The 14,452-nt window shown below is 41.2% G+C and overlaps 1 protein-coding gene across 9 annotated transcripts in view; it reads right to left on the bottom strand.

The window, feature by feature from the left end:
• SYT7 (synaptotagmin 7) overlaps window positions 1-14,452 on the bottom strand; it is a 295,759-nt gene that overhangs the window by 126,286 nt on the left and 155,021 nt on the right. The window lies entirely within an intron of this gene.

A 14,452-nucleotide genomic window follows, 5' to 3' on the forward strand; every position in this document is an offset into this window, starting at 1 on the left:
GATCTCGAGTTCTTTTGCCCTTTTGAAATCCCGCTTGTACTTCTGGGAGTTCTCGGTCCACATACTGGTGAAGCCTACCTTGGAGGGTTTTGAGCATAACTTTGCTAGCGTGTGAAATGAGTGCAACTGTACAGTAGTAGTTGGAGCATTCTTTGGCACTGCCCTTCTTTGGGACTGGATGTAGACTGATCTTTTCTAATCCTCTGGCCACTGCTGACTTTTCCAAACTTGCTGGCATATTGAGTGTAGCACCTTAACAGTGTCATCTTTTAAGATTTTAAATAGTTCCACCTCCACTGGCCTTGTTGTTAGCCATGCTTTCTAAGGCCCACTTGACTTCACTCTCCAGGATGTCTGGCTCAAGGTCAGCAACCACACTATCTGGATTGTCCAGGACATCCAGATCTTTCTGGTATAATTCTTCTGTGTATTCTTGCCACCTTTTCTTGATGTCTTCTGCTTCTGTTAGGTCCCTCCCATTTTTGTCCTTTATCATGTCCATCTTTGCACAAAATGTTCCTTTAATATCTCCAGTTTTCTTGAACAGATCTCTGGTTTTTCCCTTTCTATTCTTTTCCTCTGTTTCTTTGCACTGTTCGTTTAAGAAGGCCCTCTTGTCTCTCCTTGCTATTCTTTGGAAGTCTGCATTCAATTTTCTGTATCTTTCCCTATCTCCTTTGCTATTTGCAAGGCCTCATTGGACAGACACTTTGCTTTCTTGAATCTCCTTTTCCTTGGGATGGTTTTTGTTGCTGCCTCCTGTACAATGTTACAAGCCTCCTTCCATAGTTCTTCAGGCACTCTGTCCACCAAATCGAGTTCCTTAAATCTGTTCTTCACTTCCACTACATATTCAAAAGGGATTTGTTCTAGATTTTGCCTGACTAGCCCTGTGGTTTTTCCTATGCAAGGACAGCTTGCATACATGCAAATACTGTACAGTGTGTGCTTTTCCCACTAAGCCTAATTGCTGCATATGGTGTCCTAGTGAAAAGGGGTTAGGCATAAACCCCATCCTAAGGTACAATGGCCTCCCATAGCCCTGATCTAGCTCCTCTGGTATTTAACAATTCTCTCTTAATAACAAAAGCCTCCCAAGCTATTTCCTTTGCTGAATGTCGATTTATCCTTTCTCTCTGTATTGCTACACAATAGGAACTTCATGTATTTAATGATGTCTAGGGAAGAGGCGTAGGGACGTGGCATTGACATCTCATAAGAGCATCAGCTGTTACACTTCTTTAATGGTGAAGAGAAATTCAATCAATGCAGCACTTATGTTCATGCAATTTATGTCCCACCACGTGTACAAAAGAAGATCTAGCAAATGGTCAAAATAATGCTATTGAAGTAGCCTGCTTCTGGTCAAAATTAGTCTATCTTAACATTTTGATTTTTCTAAAATTTTTCCCATATTCCATATACATCCATAATTTAAAATTGTGCAATGCTCTGACAGACAGGAAGGAAGGAAGGAAGGAAGGAAGGAAGGAAGGAAGGAAGGAAGGAAGGAAGGAAGGAAGGAAGGAAGGAAGGAAGGAAGAAGGAAAGAAAGAAAGAAAGAAAGAAAGAAAGAAAGAAAGAAAGAAAGAAAGAAAGAAAGAAAGAAAGAAAGAAAGAAAGAAAGAAAGAAAGAAAGAAAGAAAGAAAGAAAGAAAGAAAGAAAAGGCAACAAGATCTTGCCAACAAGATCTTCCTGAAAATCCAAGTGTATGGCATTAGCCAGATGAGGGTGTGTATTAACACCAGGTTAAGAAGTTATGGAGGGATTCTTGCCATTATCAGCTGAGAAAGTATAGGAGGGAATATATAGCTCCAGTCTTTCAAACACTCTGTTCCCCATGGAGTAGGACTAAGAGTTCCTGTCACAAGCCATCACTTGCTGCATCTTGCTCCTTATCTTTAAACACAACACCCAGAGACACTCACAAGTCCCCCTGTTGTTCCCCGTGCAAAATGCATTTCCTAAATGCCTCTGCTCTTTGTCTCAAATCTCCTTCTTAAATGGGAGTAGAAGTAATCTTAGGCCATGCTCTGAATTCCAGATTTGATCTTCACTACAGAGGTAGAACCCTCTGTCTGCCCTGATAAAGAAGGAGTAAATAAAACTGGCCAGCTGGACAGACAGACAGAAGTTATGGGCAGCGTTGGGCTCCTCTAATTCAAGTCTGTCTAAAATGCCTGCGCTGCTGAAGACAGAATATGAGCAAGATGGGATCTGACTGGGGACAGGAGGCTCATGATTCATCCACATTTTGGCAGAAGGCAAGAGGGTTTCACCTTCTTCATTTTGCTTCTAAATTTAGCTCAGTGGAAGAACATAATCATCCATTAAAATTCCATGCTGCCAGCACTCCATCTTGGATGCATACCAATGGGCTGCCGTGTCTGCAACCTATCTGCTGCTTCGGCTGCACCTCTTGACCCCACTGGGAAGCTCCAAAGCAGGTGGCATATGGGCCGGCTTTAACTCTCTCTCTCTCTCTCACACACACACACACACACACAGCTTGGAAGAAATCCTTTGATGCTTTGGGAGAGACATGATCCTGAATCTATTAAGGCAGGGGGCAGGGGTTGGCAAGGTGAGGAAAGGAGATGATCAGAGCTTGAAAAGTCACATTAAAAATAATTAGTTAGGTTACAGCTGCAAGATGGGAAAAGAGTAGTTAATTCTGTTATAGTTGCAGTTTCTGTTTTTTTTTTTAATGCTGCTTTACTTCCTTATTTTGTCAAAAGTACCTAAAATATGGTACTATTTAGTTCCATTCAAAAACTGGAATGTCTTTCATACAGAAGCATAAACCAAAACAATACCTTTTCTGGAACTGACTGAGATTTCATTTCTTAAAAAAAAACAACAATAAAAAGAAGAATGCCAAATACAAATCCTATTGAAAGAGGAAATGGATTTGCTGCCATGTAAATATACATAGGGAAAGTCTTTAGGAGATGAGCCACAGCTACAGGCTTCAACATCTGCAGCCATTTGTAAAACAGCGATACACTCTACCATACAAGGCTCTTGCAGCCACATGGCTCAGAGAACACATTGGAAGTGTTCCAAATGAGCCAAGTGGCAGAGAGCACTGAAACAATCTGGTGCATGGCACCCTGTACCAGAAACACAATCTGTGCTTTCCAGCTTTCCTATTGGGCTTTCTAATATAACAGCTTTGTCATCCTCTGACATCACTGCATAGCTACCAATGTGCTTAGGAAAAAAAAATCACACAGACACACATGTCAAAAAGGTAACACAAGGCATGAAATAAGAGGTACCATATATATGCATCTTGTGTTGTAATTCTTTCAATCCTTTCTATGACCCTGAAGAGAGACCCTCTTTCCCTCCTTTCCTCATCCTGTTCTTCTCTTGCATACGGATGAAAGAGACAGAAAGGGGACCTATTGGGCAATACAGTATAGGGTAATGGGAAGATGTGCATTCAGCAAGAACAAATTGTCCGTGTGTCTGTGAATGAGAATTGCAAGAGGCTACATTCTCTTACAGGGGCCTTGAATTCTCATACCTATGGGTATTTTTGCAGATCTGACAACAGCAGTGCCTCATGATGTGTCTGTATAGGTAAACTATATGGACGATCTGGGTGAAACCCAGGAAGCTACCACTCCAATAACAGAGCGAAGCACAGTTCAGCTACAAGTCCAGTGCAGAAAAATAACATTTTGGAGGAAGCCTGCAAATCCATAAACTCCCATGAAAGTCATTGGACAGCCTGGGGCCAGTCACTCTCCCTCAGCTTCACCTCCCTCACAGATTTCTTGGGGGGATAAAAACGTGGTGGGTGTAGAGAGAAAAAAAGTCTGTACATTGCCTTGTGCTTCATGGAGAAAAGGCAGGAGGTAAATATAATGAGTAAACCATGCAAACACAAAATACTCATCAAGCTTAACTGGGACACCCTGCTAGTATAGGAACAGCTGACAGCAACCAAAGCACTCTTTTAGGAAGAATGAAGACACTAGAGTCAATTCTGGGAAAGATGGCTGCCTCATAGCTTCCCTACCTGTCATGCAAGTCATTCAGCCAACTGGCATCTATTTTATCCCCAGCCACTTATCTCTATCTACTCCATCTGGTGGAAGCAAAAGAGCAGGTTGTCTTCTCTGACAGTACGAAGGCATGGGGGAGGGGGTGGGGGCTGGGTGGCATGCACTGGAATAGAAATGAACTAGACAAGGCTCTAGCCGGGTTATCTCTGATCAGCGAAATCTTTCATTCATCTTGCTCACTCTGTGGCAGCCGCTTTTATTAATTTGGTTCCCAGATGAGAGTCTTTACTTATTAATGCAGCCATATCACAGCTTAACTCATGAATGTATTCCAAAGACAAGCAGGCTCCTCTCTTGTCTAAGTCAATGGTAGACTGAAGCCAGGAAACTGGATCTTGGTTCCCATGAAGTCATGAGGCAGTTGCCAGATCTATCTCGGTTGAATCCAGCCCCGATATAGACTAGGGAAGGGTCTAGGAAGCCATGGGGCCTTGCTGTGTGGGGCAAGGCCCCAAGCTTGTTCATGCTTGCTTGACAAGGGAGATGGCTGTTTCAACTTATATGCCGTCTTTATTTGGTCATTATTATGATTAGCTTTATTGCTAATGCTGGCTCAACGAGTCTCATTTCTCTGCTCAGGGAGAAGAAGCCTTTTGAAAACAGAGAGCTTTATTTTTATCCCTGTGTTTTCCATGTTGATAAAAACCGGAGGGGGGGGGAGGAATAAGCCATTTCTGGAGCACTTGACCCAGTTTTGAATCCCTAGACAAACTGAGTGAGGTTTCTTTTTGAGAGAGTGAGAGCGCGCGGGGGGGGGGGGGGACGACATCAGCATGATGCTGAACACCAGGCATGTGCACCAGAGGACTGAGTGGGGTATCTGGATCAGAACAGAGCCTTTCCTTTGGATTTTTAAACAAACCTGGATTTGATTATTAGTTCTAGAATAGTCCTGCTGGTACTGATGCAGCGCCTGCAGCATGATGCACATATCTGGTCCGATAGGGTTCAATCTTTTTGCAAGAATGAGTGGATATCATTGCTGCAGGGAATCATCATCATCATCATCATCATCATCTTTTAAAACACAAAGATAGCAGTGTGCTTTTGGGCTGGAAAGGGAAAGAACACTGATATAGAAATGAATCAATGCTTTAAAATGCAAAAGACATTAATGAAATAGTGTAGCATTACAATGGGAAGAGGTTTTGATAAACAGGTGTGGACCTGTTTTTTCCACAACTGCATAATAACTTAGTATGTCACCATGACTGATTATTTCAGAAATGTCTCTGTATATGTGCTACAGAGCATCGTGCATGAAAAAACAACAACACAGATTTCTACATGTCTGAAGCCATTTTGATAGTGGCTGCTAAGAAATACAATGGACATTAATGGCATATGAGGAAAGGAAACCATACAGGCCTGTGCAGATTTAAATGTCTCTGTCTCTGTGTGTACCCTTGTCCTAAATCAGAATTGACCTGATTGCACACTATTATTCTTGTTACTAGTTATTTTCCCTAGGCCAAATCTATAGATGCCTCACTAGCAGTAAACATTCTCATAATGAATTAATAAAGTGACATATTAGCAACAGAGCAACAGCCAAGCTGTTTCGTTACTGTCCATTGGCCAACATTTGGTGAGAAACTCAGTGCTGAGTGGACAGCACAGGGCTCTGCAGGAAGAAAGGTTTTGAGAAAGGATGCACATGGGTGGGATAGCGAGGCACTTCCAGGATACAGCTGCGAAATAGGTGCTCCTCCAGATGTTGTTGGACTGACCTTCCCATCCATCCTACCCAACCTGGTCCATGTTAAGGGACAAAGGGACTCAAAGTTCATCCACAGGTTCCCCAGTCCTGCACTTGGGAGACTTAACAGGCTGTTATAAAGCCAGGAAAGATATCAACATGTTACTGTACATTATTTCCAAATATATAATAGCTGCTGTTTTTAAACAGAACACCTTGTATATGAATGGAATAGGTACAACATGAATCCTAGGAGAGATCAGATGAAATGGGAGGCAGGCTCTGGGGTGTGCTGCAGAAATAATTGCCTCTGATTATGCTGGTCCGTGGGGTTTTAAAAAAAAGAAATAGAAATGGAGAACATTGGAGGATGCTGAGGATATGCAAAGGTTCTTGCCTTGGGAACATATCTTCGGTAGAGAAGGAGCAAATAATTTAGAACATCAGAATTTATATTTATGAAAAAAATATTATGTAAAAGAATCAGAAATGTAAAAAAATGAAAAATAATATTCAAGATTGAAAAAAACTTTTATTTTTAGAGTGAAAAAGTAGGGTATCATGGCAAAATGGAAAAACAACAACCCAACAACAGCAATGAAAAAAAAATAGTGAAATATTCAAACAATGATTCTTCCTCACCCCCCTTTCAGTAGATCTTCACTCGTGTCTAGAATATTTTGAAAACCTCTCTTCATGCTGAACAAACATTTCCACCAAAACATTCAATTATCACATCTTCTAACAAGATAAATAATAAAAGCATCATCATCCGTGACGGAATCTCACTCAGCGAGAGCCTTTCCCTGGCTGTAACATCTTCATTCATATAAACAGGACTCTCTCATTAGTTAACTCTAGCTCTGCTAGAAAGCAAGGATCATTTGCTCCCTCTCAATCGCTGATGCTTGCAGGAGAGACCCCTTTTACTTCTTCACATGATACCCACACTTCCTTTTGTGCTTCTGCACATAAAGTCCATCTAGTAGAATCTATCCTTAAAATTTATTTTTAACCCACCCTATTTTTAAAGGACCCTTCACAGCTTTCATGTGACTTGGCTTTCATAGACTTGGCTTATTTTCCTTATTATTGCTATTAGGCAACGGAGCATATCAGCGTTCCATAAGGCAATTCTAAAAATGGGGGCACCCACAGGAAAAATTGTAACTTTGAAACTGGACTACCATTTGAACCTATCGAAAAATAGCCCGGGCAATCACTTTGTGTTTGGGTGAGAAGTGGTTACCTGATGAAAATGGAGTCAGTTTCTGGGATTTTCCCTTGCATGGTGTCCCTTTGTGAATGGTAGTGAGCACAAGAGGATATCATGTTGACTGTTGCCACTGGTGTTGTCAACGTTCAGGCTGCCCTTTTGTTATGTAAAGCTTAGCATCCTTTTCCCCGCTGGCAATGCAGGCATAATATTGTGCAGCAATATCAGACCATTTCCTGACTTTTTGAATTGTGGGTACAGAAGCACAATATATCATATTCATAAACTGGTGTTTGTAGTTTTTAAAAGAATTTAATAAAGAAGCAGAGCTAAGAAAAGGAGGGACGTGGTAGCACTGTGGGTTAAACCGCAGAAGCCTCTGTGCTGCAAGGTCAGAAGACCAGCAGTTGTAAGATTGAATCCATGCAACGGAGTGAGCTCCCGCCGCTTGTCCCAGCTCCTACCAAGTTCAAAAGCATGCAAATGCGAGTAGATAAATAGGTACCACCATGGTGGGAAGGTAGTGGTATTCCATGTCTAGTTGCACTGGCCACGTGACCACGGAAACTCTCTATGGACAAAACGCTGGCTCTATGGCTTAGAAACAGGGAGGAGCACCGCCCCCTAGGGTCAGACACGACTGGACTAAATGTCAAGGGGAACCTTTACCTACCTTAGAGCTAAGAAAAACATTGCAACCAGGGCTAGCTCTAGCTCTTATGGCATTGAAAAACTATGGAGTAGTAGCAGATGACTGAGCAGACTATCCATGTAAGCAAGCCATCCAAACCCAGCAGTTCCCCTGACTCTGCCCCATCTGGATTTGTCAGAAGTCTGACCATTTACATAGCTTTTAAGGACACCAGAGCCCTTGGTGCTGCTGAATCTGGAACAATCCTACCTAATAGTTACCACCTCCCACTTTCTTCTCATTGACAAACAATATAGGGCTTGTTAACATATTACAGTTGCACAGTAGCACCCAGTCCCATTGATTTCTTTAATAAACAGTAAAACACCGCCTGTTTCACAGCAGTATTAAAGTAACTATTCATGCTTGGATTAGTTAATTGTTGCAATTCCTTGCTTTGCAGCATTTGTCTGCAGCATTCTTTTCACCCAAACTTCACATCAGCCAAATTTTGTGGTACAAAGTATGGAGTATGAAAAGCTTTTGCAAAAGGTATTAGCATTATTGTTACTGTTTAGCATCTAAAGAGCAAGAGCTGTGCCAACAGAGCAAGCTCATGGTGGGTTTTTGATTCCTTATTCCTCACTAGCTCATTAAAAAAAATGTTCTTAATGATCTTATCCTTCACTCTCATGATTAGGAAAAAATACCACCACCTAATATTTAGCACACAGAACTGGCAGTTCATGAACTAAAGAGAAGGAGGGCCTCCTCACCATTTCAGAGGGAGTCAGCCCCCCCTTGCTTGGTCACAAGTTATCAGGGATATGGAGTTTGGAAAAGTGACTTTTTTTGTAGCATAGCTCCCAGAAACCTCTCGCCAGTATGGCTCCTAGCCGGGGATTAGGCTGGCTAAGGATTTGAAGAGTTTTAGTGAAAAGAAGGTAGTATCTCCAACAAGCTTTGTGTATACATTTCATAAGAACATGATACAGGAGAGGTGACTAACTCATCTAGTCCATTATATTCTATTCTGACTGGCTGGATCTCCAGAGTCTGAGGGGAAAGGATCTTTCCCCTTAAATTTCTACCTCATCCTTTTAACTGGAGGAACTGAATCCACAAAGCGAATGCTTTGCCACTGAGCTACAACCCCTGGCTGTCACCTCGATGTGATGGCAACAGACTGGGGTATTCAAACTTGCATCCGTTCCAAACTTATAACAAAATGTAAGTGTGGAGGGCTCCACAATTGTAGAGCAAAAACAGTACCAGACAGTGGGCTCCCTTGCCCACTGTATAGCTTCCTTCAGCTGCTTTTTTCTCAGCCAGACTCTCTTCTGGTATCAGAATCTGGAAGAGGGAAACATTAAAGCAAAGACTGGGAAGGATTAAATGAGCTTTTGCCCTGCAGTTTGTTCCACTTTGGGGATGGACTGGTTCACTCCTTTCCTGTCAATCCTAAAATGTATGGGCAATCACAAACCACCCCATACCTTATCTTTGCCTACCTGCACCTGTGTGTGTGTGTGTTTGTGTGTGTGTAGGGCTGGTCCATTTTGGTTTGGCGCCAGAATGTGTGATCATGGGGATTGAACCAAAGCAGAATGCTTATTCTACCTCACTGAGAACAGCAGAAAGCAACAGCTCCTTGAACTCTGTACTGCAAGTTCAAACCACTTATCAATAAATTGAAAACGTCCTCCACATAAACCGTGGAGGAAACAGAAGAATGTTTTTTCTTTACAAGGCCATTGGATTGGCTTGCTGATTGCTCAGCAAGCCAATTCAATGCTATATCACTTTTATATATATATAAATTGAAAGTTTCCTCCCCCTTAAAGAGAGGAGCAAACTAGATAGGGTTGTTTGAGGTATGGTGTGGTTTCCTGCCCTGAAACAACACAATCCTTGCATATGGGTGCAAGGATAGCTCCAAATGGCATACTACACATCTGTGCAACCTCAAGCAACCCTATTTAGCCCGATGCAATTTGACTATCTACTTGCACCCACTGTGAGAGAGGTAAAGTGCAGGAAAGGTTTAACAGTCCTCTGTTTTTGCTTTCCAGAAGAGACATCCATCCACTGTTGCCACTTTCTGTGTGTCTGTAAACATCTGTATTTAATTAAATAGACAGATCTTCAACCCAGATCAGTCTAGTTTCTCCCAGAATCTCTACATTAATGATATGATGACATATGGAAAATCAACATTTCCACTGAGAAGGAAACAGGTAGTCAAGACCAGCAGATAAATAGTCTATGTTTGTGGTGGATTCTAGGATTCTGTAAAACAATGATTCTGATCTCTGGTGGGTTAATACACATAAAACCTTCATGGTGCCTCCTATCAAATGGCATGAAGAGCAACAACAACATCTTAAACACCAATTTTTCAGAAAATGAAATTAGAACTGTGGAAAAAAATAACTTTAATTGAGAGAAAGATGAGAATGGGAAACATGTGACCCATTGGACATTGGTGTGGCCCCAGAAGAATAACAAACCCCTACTGACAACCCTTTTGATTCCCAACCCCTCAAATATAGAGGAATTACTGTATGTCTCTGCTGAAATAAGATATGCCCCAACAGGTTGTTTTAACAAGCTACCCTTTTCAAAAAGAACAAAATGAACAGAAGTGATTCTCTTTCAAACAGGAAGTAACTCTCATCTCCTTTCTGGTTTCCTTTGGAGAGGCTGGTGAGTTCTTTGGATAGACCCAGGGCCAGAAAAATTACTTAGGGCCACCCATAGCCTGTCTACTTCCAGTGAAAAGACAAAGTAACAGGAAGCATCCCACCAGATTCTAGAACCTAGTTACTGTACCAGCTGGATTCTCTCCAAAGGCAACTTTTTCACCTGCCTTACCTGCATGTAAATTCTGCACATGGGGAAGGCATGTGTTTCCCTTGAAGCCTTATTCTATTGAATATCATACAAGCTGCTGACTCTGAAATAGGCAAGCAGGGAGATGATCTGAAGCAGAGTGTTAAAATGACCAGATGCTATGGTGGAAACTTCAGGTGAAGAGCATCTGAGGACTGGCTGGCTACCTATAAAACTGCCCTTGCAAGGACTTCTCTTGATGAGCTATAAGCTGTTGAATAGTTTGAACGAGGAAGGAAAAGAGTGTGACAGAAACATATGGATCCTTCCCATGTATTACCAATGACAGGAAAGTTTTAGTATCATATGCACTTTCTGAATGATCAGCCTGGTAATGATTTTACATTGAGTTTCTATGGTGGCAGCCTGTAGTTGTTGTCATTTCTTTTTTTTAAACCTTATTGAACAGAAATCCCCTCTGCCCTGTTGTTTACATGTGCATGTTTGTCTCAAAGATAGGAATACTTTTTTGGTTACTAGCCATGCTATCTAGGATATTCAGGGTGTTCTAGTCCAAAACATCCGTCTTCCAAGCTTTGTTTTATGTATGTGTGCATATCTGCATATATATGCATTTATATACATAGGTTTATACATATATGCCTGAGCATTTAGATTCAAATTTCATTTATCTGATGAAGTGAACTGTAATCTATGAAAAACTACATCATAGTTAATGTGCCACAAGACACTTTGTGAAAGGCAAACACATGATAATATCCCTCTTTCTCACCAAGACAGCGTATGTGAGCCTATGCTTTTATTACTTCACTAGATGGTACATCATCCAAATTTTATTCCCAATAGAAGTATAAAAATTAGCCAGGGATTTTCAAGTTCGTTGCATGGCCCAGGCTTTGATGTGCCACGATCTTGCTTATCTATCCTTTCTGAACAACATTGAATTCAATCCCCACAAATGTTCAGGGATCTTGCTAAGTGTTATTTGTGACTATGGATCTCAGAAAATGCATATATTCACTTTATTGATCATCTTGATTCCTGCTGGTTTCATTTCTTCACTAGCACAGAAGTGGCTTTTATGTTGGGCTTTAAGAGATGCTAAACTGTTAAAGATGGATTTGTTTAGAAGATGTCACAATGAGGCAGCTGACTGAATGTTGTACTGGATGAAGGGCTGGAATATGAGACACCTGGGTTCATATCTCCATACACCTCATTGCTCACCAGATGGCGTAGCCTACCACACAGGGTTGTTGTGTCTTACCGTGGGCCCCTTTAGAGAACAGCTCAAAACAAATGTGAGAAATAAACCATTTTATAGCCATAACCCATGAATGCCCCTTTTTAAAAAAACCTAGCATGCAGGTTATTCTACAGTTAATAGCAATGTGTGTGTGTGCACGCAGGTGCACACATGCATGCATGTGTGCATGTGAAGGACACACTCACACATATACACACACAAACACAGGAGAACTGCAAACTCCTCCATTTTAAATTAAAAATAAATGATGCTACACATACATTCCAGTTTTCTTAGCTGTTTAAACAGCGTCTCTGGTCTTATGAAAATGTTCCATTTATGAAAGTTAATAAGAAGTTAATAATGATGAATAAAAATGAAAGGTTTATGAAAACTTGCAGGATTTGCTAATTCAGTCCTTTTGCACTAGAATGACACATCAGGGTAGCCTCTAAGGAATTTCCCCACAAAAGGTCACAAAACAAAACAAGCTTGAATATGAGGAAGCAGTATTGCTCATCGCCATTTATATCACAGCATGAGATTTCCACTACTACTTTGAAGGCCAGGTGAGTGGTCCCTTAGCACAATGGTACAACATGGGAGAGATAAGTTCTTAAAGCTTTAAACATGGCATTAATAGCATGAAGAGAAATCACACACACACAAAAGATGGGTTCGACATCTGTTGTATATCATCAAACATATCAGAAACAATACCCTCTCTCTCTCTCTCTCTCTCTCTCTCTGCGTGTGTGTGTGTGTGTGTGCGCGCGCGCGTGCGTGCGTGTGCACTTGCATAACTGTCCATGGTGCAGAAAGTGTGTTTTAAAAATGGTTTGGCATTTCTGAGAGGATGCCAAAGCACTCTGGATAATCAGATTATTATGCCTCAGAGCACAAACTCTACATGCTCCATGAAAGAAGTCCCCGCCTGGATAAAACCAAACATGTTTTCCAGAGGAATTCTGGCTTCATCTGGTCACTAGGATGATCCCGGTCTTTTCCCTATGGCTTGATTCAAGATAGGATAACTAAAAGGTAACATTCATTGGTTCCTCTCTAGGCAATTCAACCCCCCCTCCTTTTAAAAGAAAGTTTTCTTTATCTCCACTTGCATACATAATTTACCTTCCTTTGAAAGAAACTAAGGGGGGAAGGAAGAAGACAGCTTCCTGAAAGAGTTTTATAGCTGAAACCAGACCAGTCTTTTAAAGCTAATGGTGATTTCCACAGTTTTTCTGTTGATGTGTATATGTGTGGATGCATGTATGTGAACCTTGTGATTCTGAGCTAGGAGAGGACTGAAGAGACAAAAGTTAAGCAGCTTAACTGTGAACAGCATTTTCCTATTCAGACTGGAAGTCAACCCAGACTATACTTTAATAGCAAACAACACAGCATTCTGTTCACAGGAGGACCACTGCATCCAGGGTCCTACTGTGAACAGAATCACTTATACACAGATCTAAAAATATTAAAAGAAAAAGATCCAGAAACAACTATTTTCACATGTATTACCACAACAGGCCACTAGATGGAGCCAGTGCCCAAGCTGTGAAAACTTGTTAATGATGAATACATAGCATGGTTCCTAGTGCCTTCATGTAAATTTACAAAGGTGATGATAGAATCTGGCAGATTCTTAGGTTTATCATGACTCCATTCCTCATTCACTATCTTTCCATCCCATTTTTGGAGATGAGCAATTATCCTCTGCTCTCCATCTGTTCCCTCCTTTCTCTTCTTCTTCGTCCATTCCTTGGCTTGGTTTCTCCCTATGTAAGTATGTATTTTATTTTATTTAAATTATATTTATTATTCATTTAATGTCTCCCCCCCTTTCTCCTTACAATGACCCAAAGTGGCTTACATCATTAAAAAGACAATATTTAAAAGTTATAAACAGTAATTATACAAATATTTTAAAAATAATTAAACAAGTATTATATTAAAAATAATAACTAAAATCAATACTAAAAACAAATTTAAAAGCAACAGAGCTCAACAATCTGTTTAAAATCCCCTTTCAGATAGTCAGTAACTAAGGAAAAGCCTGCCTTAACAAAAATGTCTTTATCTGCTTTTGGAAGGACAGCAAAGACGAGGCCAGCCTGGCTTCCTGGGGGAGGGAGTTCCACAGTCTGGGAGCAGTGACAAAAAAAGCTATTTCCTGTGTCTCCACCAAGCATGCCTGTGAGGGCAGTGGGACTGAGAGAAAGGCCTGCCCTGATGATTTTAATGCCTGGGCAGGCTCATAGAGGGGGATACGGTCTTTTAGATAGCTTGGACCCAAGCTGTTTAGGGCTTTATAAGTTAAAACCAGCAGTCTGAATTGTGCCTGGAAATGGATCGGTAGCCAGTGGAGCTGCCATAACAGAGGAGTCATATGTTCCCTGTAACCATCCCCAGTAAGCAATCTGGCTACGGCATTTTGGACCTGCTCCTGATCTTTAATTATTATTATTAGAGTGGAGCTACAGCCATATTTTAATTGCTGGTATTATGCCCTGAGCGTATAGCAGGCATAGGCGGCACTGTGGAAACAGCATTATATCATCATCATCGTCAACAGCACTGTAATTAAACTCCTGTTCGACTCTCTCTCCCAGGAAGCATGTTCTTTTGCAGTCTGTTTCACAGCCTACTCTACTCAAGGGTTTTTTTAAAGCCTTTATGGTTCTAAACAGCAGGCTTGTCCAGAAAAAATAAAAACCGAAAAAGCACAAG

Source organism: Pogona vitticeps, chromosome 1, assembly GCF_051106095.1.
Source record: "Pogona vitticeps strain Pit_001003342236 chromosome 1, PviZW2.1, whole genome shotgun sequence".
Lineage (NCBI taxonomy): Eukaryota > Metazoa > Chordata > Lepidosauria > Squamata > Agamidae > Pogona > Pogona vitticeps.